Source organism: Phyllopteryx taeniolatus, chromosome 6 (assembly GCF_024500385.1).
Source record: "Phyllopteryx taeniolatus isolate TA_2022b chromosome 6, UOR_Ptae_1.2, whole genome shotgun sequence".
Classification (NCBI taxonomy): Eukaryota; Metazoa; Chordata; class Actinopteri; order Syngnathiformes; family Syngnathidae; genus Phyllopteryx; species Phyllopteryx taeniolatus.
The window spans coordinates 18,525,524-18,533,245 of NC_084507.1; positions in this window are offsets into that span (position 1 = coordinate 18,525,524).

The window sequence follows — 7,722 nt, forward strand, 5'->3', positions numbered from 1 at the left end:
CTAGTCGGCGGACTCTTCCCCACCGACGCAGTGCTTTTTCCCACTTTACAATAATCCCTCATTTGTTCACAAATTGCTTCCCCACTCCAGTAAAGAAAAAAAACGTATTTATGATAAGTGGAATAATTACACTTTAGACTACGAGCCACACAATGTTATGTCATTTAAACACTTTTAGGTGTTGTGGATTAAAAATAAATAAAATATTTTTAAAAAAACTCTGCTGTACTAGACACATTTGACCTCTCTCAACATATTAAGAGTCCAACCCACACTCAAGGTCACATCTTAGACCTGGTCATCTCTAAGGATGTTGAAATTCTATCAATTGACATGAAGGATATGGCTATTTCTGACCATTTTTGTGTATTCTTTGAATTGCAGATTCTTCCAAAAGTTCAGACAACCTCTATGTCTATTAAGAAAAGGTACATAAATGAGAGTACCGGCACTAAGTTTATGGAGACCGTTGCTGTGCCACAAACTGTGAATGCTGAGACAGTTGATGAACTTTTGGATAATTTCACCTGTAAAATCTCAAATGTCATGAATGCTGTCGCTCCTATTAATACTAAGACAATCTTGAGGCGACCTAGAACACCGTGGAGGAGAACAATGATGGTTAAGACCTATAAATCAAAGTGTAGGAAAGCAGAACGTAAGTGGAGAAAAACTAAACTCAAAATGGACTATGACCTCTACAGACAAAGTCTTTGTAATTTTAACCAAGAGTTAGTCAGGGCTAGACAGCAACACTTTTCAGAAATCATCAGTAAGAACTTCAACAATACTCGCACTCTGTTTGCTGTGGTTGACAAGCTCACCCCCAGAATCAGATAGCTCCAGAACTCCAAACAGCAGATAAATGCAATGAATTTGCTTGTTATTTTAGTGACAAAATACAATCCATCCATCCATCCATTTTCTGAGCCGCTTCTCCTCACTAGGGTCGCGGGCGTGGTGGAGCCTATCCCAGTTGTCATCGGGCAGGAGGCTTGGTACACCCTGAACTGGTTGCCAGCCAATCGCAGAATACAATCCATCAGGTTAAATATTACCACAAATCAGCAAAATGATAAAGTTATACTAGATCTGAAGCCACCCAGGAAAAACTCTATTACTATGTCAGAATTTGATACAGTTGACCAAAAAACTGTAGAGAAAACAGTTCAGTAGCTGAAACCATCAACAAGCTGTCTTGACTCAATACCATCTGACTTTTTCAGATATTGCGAAGTCTGTGCGAGCTGATTTGCAGCAAATAATCAATTACTCACCAGTCCGGTTTCCTAAAGCTCTTAAAGTGGCTACCATTAAGGCTCTGCTAAAAAAAAAAAAAAAATAGAACGCTGGACGCTTCCATGTTAGCAAGCTATAGACCCATCTCAAATCTCCCTTTCATAGCCAAGATTGTTGAGAAAGTTATTTTTAACCAACTCAGCAATTTCTTGAACTTAAATGGACTGTTTGACAAATTTCAATCAGGGTTCCGAACTCATCACAGTACAGAATCTGTTCTTATCAAAGTGCTAAATGATATCAGGTTAAATACTGACTCGGGAAAGGTGCCAATTCTGGTCTTGTTGGACCTCAGTGTGGCTTTTGATATGGTAGATCATAATATACTGCTGAACAGGTTGGAAACGTGGGTAGGACTAAATGGAACAGTCCTTAAATGGTTCAGGTACTGCCTGGAGAAAAGGAGTTATTTTGTAACCATTGGAAGTGTTCAATCTCATCAAATGGCAATGACCTATGGGGTCCCTCAAGGGTCAGTTCTTGGGCCCCTCCTGTTCAACCTGTATATGCTACCCTTGGGTCAAATTCTTCAGAACTTTAATTTTGACTATCATAGCTATGCAGATGACAGACAGTTATATCCAGCGGTGTCTTCCGATGACTACAGTTCAATTAAGGTGTTGTGTCACTGTCTAAAACAGAATGTTCTTCAATTAAACCACAACAAAACTGAGATAATTATTTTTGGCAATTAAAAAAAAGAGGATTCCTGTTAGTAAATACCTGGAGTCACTCTCTTTAAAAACCAAAGACCAAGTCCAAAACCTTGGTGTTCTGATTCTGATTCCGACCTGACTTTCAACAGTCATATCAAATCAATCACTAAAACTGCCTTTTACCTTCTGAAGAACATATACAGGGTGAAGGCTTGCATGTGTCAAGCAGACCAGGAGAAGCTCATCCATGCATTTATCTCAAGTAGACTTGACGACTGTAATGGTCTTCTGACTGGACTCCCCAAAAAGAGCATTAAACAGCTCAAGCTCATTCAAAATGCTGCAGCTCGGGTTCTGACCAGAACAAAGAGGCCAGAGCATATTACTTCAATTCTAAAGTCTTTACACCGGCTTCCAGTCAGCTTTAGAATAGAGTATAAAGTTCTGCTACTCGTCTATAAATCACTAAACGGTTTAGGTCCTGAATACATGAATGAAATGCTAATGGCATATAAACTCAGTAGGGCTCTGAGATCGACAGACTCGGGTCAAATAGTGGGGCACAGAGTCCAAAGCAAACATGGTGAAGCAGCATTTAGCTATTATGCTGCACACAAATGGAATAAGTTGCCAACAGAAGTGACATCAGCCCCAAGTGTGCTTGTTTTAAGTCCAGGTTAAAAACTCTTCTTTTTTCCCATGCTTTCGAGAGCATTTCCACTTTTAAATGATATTTTTATTTTATTTTATTTTTTTCTCTTTGTTTTAAATGTTTATAAGCTATTTTTCCTTTGTTTTTAAATGCTTTTAATCATGTAAAGCACTTTGAGTTACCATGTGTATGAAATGCGCTATATAAATAAATTTGCTTTGCTTTACACACCATTGTTCAAACGCTAGATTTTTGTTATTTAAAAAAAAAAAAAAGACCAAGATAAATAGTTTCAAAACTTTTTCCACCATTAATGTGACCTGTAATAACCTGTACAACTCAATTGAAAGAAAAAGAAAAATCTCAGGGAGGTAAAATAAAATTACCAATTGAGATAAAGTCATTGCACAAGTGTGCACACCCTATAGTAAAGTTCATTTATATAGCCCTTAAAGGGGAGTTATACAATAAAAAATAACAAATAAATTACTTTGGCATATTTGTTAAAACTAGCATCATAACAAGAGGCCAGCATCTTAGTGGAAATTTCTTTTTAAATTTTTTCAAAAAAAAATGGAATGAGGACTTCAAAGTTCTCTAAAATCCTCCAAAACAAAACAAAATCTCAAACAAAATCTATTGCTTACTAAAGTACATTAACTATTCTTCCCACACTGCTCCTCTGACAAATAATGTTGCTCTATTTACAGTCAGCCGAAGTTTTAGGGCAAGTGACGCCGTTTGAAAGGTCATGGTCATTTTGACGTAGAACACCTTGGAATTTCGATCCGTACGAGTTTATTGGTGGATATCTGAACTGACACTTGTCAGCCAATCGGAGAAGGGGTTCCCTGAGTAGCAAAACGAAACAAAGGTTCGAGGAGGTACTGTATGCTGAGAAATAATCCAGTTATACTGTTTTACTCTAATTTGAAGACACGTTTTGACCAGATTTTCTACAGGGTGATAATATCACACAAAAATGTTCCCCCCCCCAAAAAAAAAATTTCTGACAAAAAAACTAAATTTGTTCTGAAAACATCATCCAATTTTCAAAATTTATCGTGCGATTTTTGCTCAGGTTGAATTGGCCATTACAACTAGACTCATCATTTTAACAGACTGTCATTTTTGGGAAATCTTTTCGCGTGGCTATTAAAACATTCATCCATCCATCCATCCATTTTCTGAGCCGCTTCTCCTCACAAGGGTCGCGGGTGTGCTGGAGCCTATCCCAGCTAACATCGGGCAGGAGGCGGGGTACACCCTGAACTGGTTGCCAGCCAATCGCAGGGCACATACAAACAAACAACCATTCGCACTCACAGTCACACCTACGGGCATATTAGAGTCTCCAATTAATGCATGTTTTTGGGATGTGGGAGGAAACTGGGGCGGCACGGTGGACGACTGGTTAGACCGTCAGCCTCACAGTTCAATCCCCGGCCCCGCCTGTGTGGAGTTTGCATGTTCTCCCCGTACCTGCGTGGGTTTTCTCCGGGCACTCCGGTTTCCTCCCACATCCCAAAAACATGCGTTAATTGGAGACTCTTAATTGCCTGTAGGTGTGACTGTGAGTGCGAATGGTTGTTTGTTTGTTTGTGCCCTGCGATTGGCTGGCAACCAGTTCAGGGTGTACCCCGCCTCCTGCCTGATGATAGCTGGGATAGGCTCCAGCACGCCCGTGACCCTAGTGAGGAGAAGCGGCTCAGAAAATGGATGGATGGATGGAGGAAACCGGAGTGCCCGAAGAAAACCCACGCAGGCACGGGGAGAACATGCAAACTCCACACAGGCGGGGCCGGGGATTGAACCCCGGTCTTCAGAACTGTGAGGCTGATGCTCCAAGCAGTCGTCCACCATGCCGCTTAAAACATTCTATATTGTAATATCTGTAACTCTGAGTGTGGGCCGTTCATGGCGGCGTCTGGTGTTTGGTGGTTGTGACGTCAGCAACGATAAAAGAGCACAGGGAGATTTCATCTTAAACGTTGGCTCGAGTTAATTATTCTGCATGTGGAGTGACTGGGCATGAGTTGTGGCCGATAGCAGAATGAATGCATTCTGTTATCGCTCATGGTAATAAAGCGACGGAAGTGCATCAGTGACTGTGTTGTCCTTGATCACATACGAGTGGCAGGGAAGAAAGTCATCATCAAGTGGACAAAATATGGCACAATAATGACATTAACAAGAACTGGACATCCTTCCAAAATAATAACAAGAAGAGAAGAAAAGTGGTCAGTGAGGCTCCCAAGAGGCCTACAGCGACACTGAATGAGCTGCAGGAGTTCTACCATTTTCAGAATCAGAATCATCTTTATTTGCCAAGTATGTCCAAAAAACACACAAGGAATTTGTCTCCGGTAGTTGGAGCCGTTCTAGTACAGTACAGTCTTTGTGCCACTTGAATACAGATCATTAGTATTACGATTCTTAAAAATTATAATAAGAGTACATAATTTAGGAGCAACATAGCAAATATTTGCCGTATATGTGTGAACTTGAGGCAGTTCATAAAAATGTTTGGTTATCACGTTTTATTTCTGTACAAGAAAGGCTTTACTGTAGATGTATTTGAAAACAAAGTATTATAAAATTACTGTCCAAATGATTACACAACATGAACATGTAAAACCATTCCACACATTTCCGTGCATACACATGCAATGCTCTTTAGTATGCAGCAACAATTGAATAAAACCTGCATAAAAAGCATTAATTCACTTCTTCTCTATCTGCAACACGCGTTATTATTCAATCGTTGCAATCACACAATGTGAATCATTCCAGCGCTGTGAAACTCTTAATTTTAAGAGTATTCTTCGTGTCTGAGTTGGAGGGCTAATCACAAGGACAGAGCAAGTTTTTATCTCCAGCAAATGAAACTCTAATTGTATAGTCATGAATGTAACATCGAAGTACCCATTTGTACACGCTTGTCTTGTCAGTCTTGCCTTGAAGTGAGCAAAAGTAATTTACATTCAGTATAGGACGTATAACATTAGGGCTACCTACTGTACACAATCTAGTAATGTCCAATATAAGAGCTGTATCCAAAATAATGTCTATCCTTTGTGAAGATAATACACGAAAACCTTTATCAAAACAAAAATGGGGTATTGGATATTACAGCGCAGCAAGGTGAGAAGACAAGTGCTATACAAAATGGATGTATGAATGGGTAGCTTAAAGGTGTGTCTAATGAAATGTCCAGTGAATGTCTTATACTGTATAGGTTACTAAATAATAGGGATGGGGAATCTTTTATTTGTTTTTTACAATGGCATCAAATGCTCTTGTAGCCTGAACTGTAGATGGCCCACGGGCCATAGGTTCCCCACCAATTATATACAATCAATTTTCAGTTTACAGCACATATTGAAAATTTGCACTACTGTTTTACTAGCAATGGCAAAAGTACTCACGCTATGTACTTCAGTTGAAGTACAGATACAGTACTTGTGTAAAAAGAATAAATAAATAAAGACTGGTAATGGTAGAAGTATTGTTTCAATTCCTGAAGAAATGTAAAAATGAATTTTCACTATCAATTTTAAAAACTGTACCTGGTTGGATAACTTGGCACAATGGAAAAACAACAGATTTTCTGAATTATCGAACGAGGAGAACACACCTTACCTTTGTATGTGGGTTTTCAGAATTGTTTAACGCTACACATCGCATTCGCCACAAATCATTCCTGGAGCTGACAACATTTTACAAGAAATAATTTTGTGGGGAATATAATTTTTTTTTCTTCTGCTTTGTAAGATCCCAAGATCTTAATCAATATACATCTCAACTGCGGTTTACCTCTCTTTAGTTAAATGTTTTTTATGTTGAAAACAAAATAACAATCCCATTTTGACAAAGAGTAGAAAGTACAGACATGTTGTGAAATATAGGGAGTGAAATTAAAAAAGAAGTCAGAAAAACAAATACTCAAGTAAAGTACAGATACATGAAAAATCTACTTAGGTACAGTAATGAAGTCTCTGTACTTGGTTACTTCCCACCACAGTTGTATTACAGTCATGGGTCATTCTGATGAAAAGTTTGGTGCAAATGTTCCTGAGCATCCTTTGAACCCCCTGGTGGTGAAATATGCACACTACAAGTGTAGAACTAAACATGATTTTCTTTTGTGCGCGTGTGTCGACCAAAAAGCAATCTGCTTTGCTCTTTCATTCCAGCTCCCAATACATCTCGGTGCAATAAATGCAATCACTGGAGGCTTTTGGAATATGAGCTCAATTGCCTTGGCGAGAGCGTAAAGTGCGATATAACTTTGTGTGGCCGAGACAGTTATTTGAAGAATGTTTCTACTTTTCATTTCATCTATCACAAGTGGAGCTATCCACTCCCACAGGTGCAGGACAACCTTCCTGCTCCTGCATTACACAACTTTTTTCAATTTATGTGCATGTTGACCCACATTTCTCCCACTATACTGTATACTTTCCGTATTGCTTACATTACGATGACTTGGGTTTTAAGCCGTTGCAAAAGATGACACAGTTTCTTGGTTATCATTGAATTATGAAATGTGGAAATATGACACACAATTAGGTGACGAAGAAAAACATCTGAACTTTTGTGCATATGCTTTACTGGACAGGGAACCAAATATGGTAAATGTAGTATCTGTTAAATATAAGATTGTATAGACTGAACCCTGACTGTACCCTGCACAGATTCAAGACCCCCTGTGCCGGATGCAGCAAAGAAACAGAAACGAGCATCCTCAATATTTCACAGCAGGCACAGATCTCTTTTCTTTCTATGCTTCATTTTTCTATTATATAGAGCAGATGTGACTTATCAGAAAGCGCCAGTGTCTAATCAGTCCTAAGAACATGCTCCCAAAAATGTTGTGGCTCATCAATGTGCATTTTGGCAAATTATTATTTCAATGACTAATGTGGGGTTTCTTCCGTTTAACACAAGAGTACCTACAGTTTTGTCCACTATGGAAAGGTCTTTGAGTGTTTCCATTCATCTATATACTTTATATCCAGTTTAAGGTCCATGTATTAGTATGCACTTTGTCCTAACAAGTAAGACTATTCAGCACACTAGTACAACCACTGTAGCGTAATAGTAAAAAAAAAA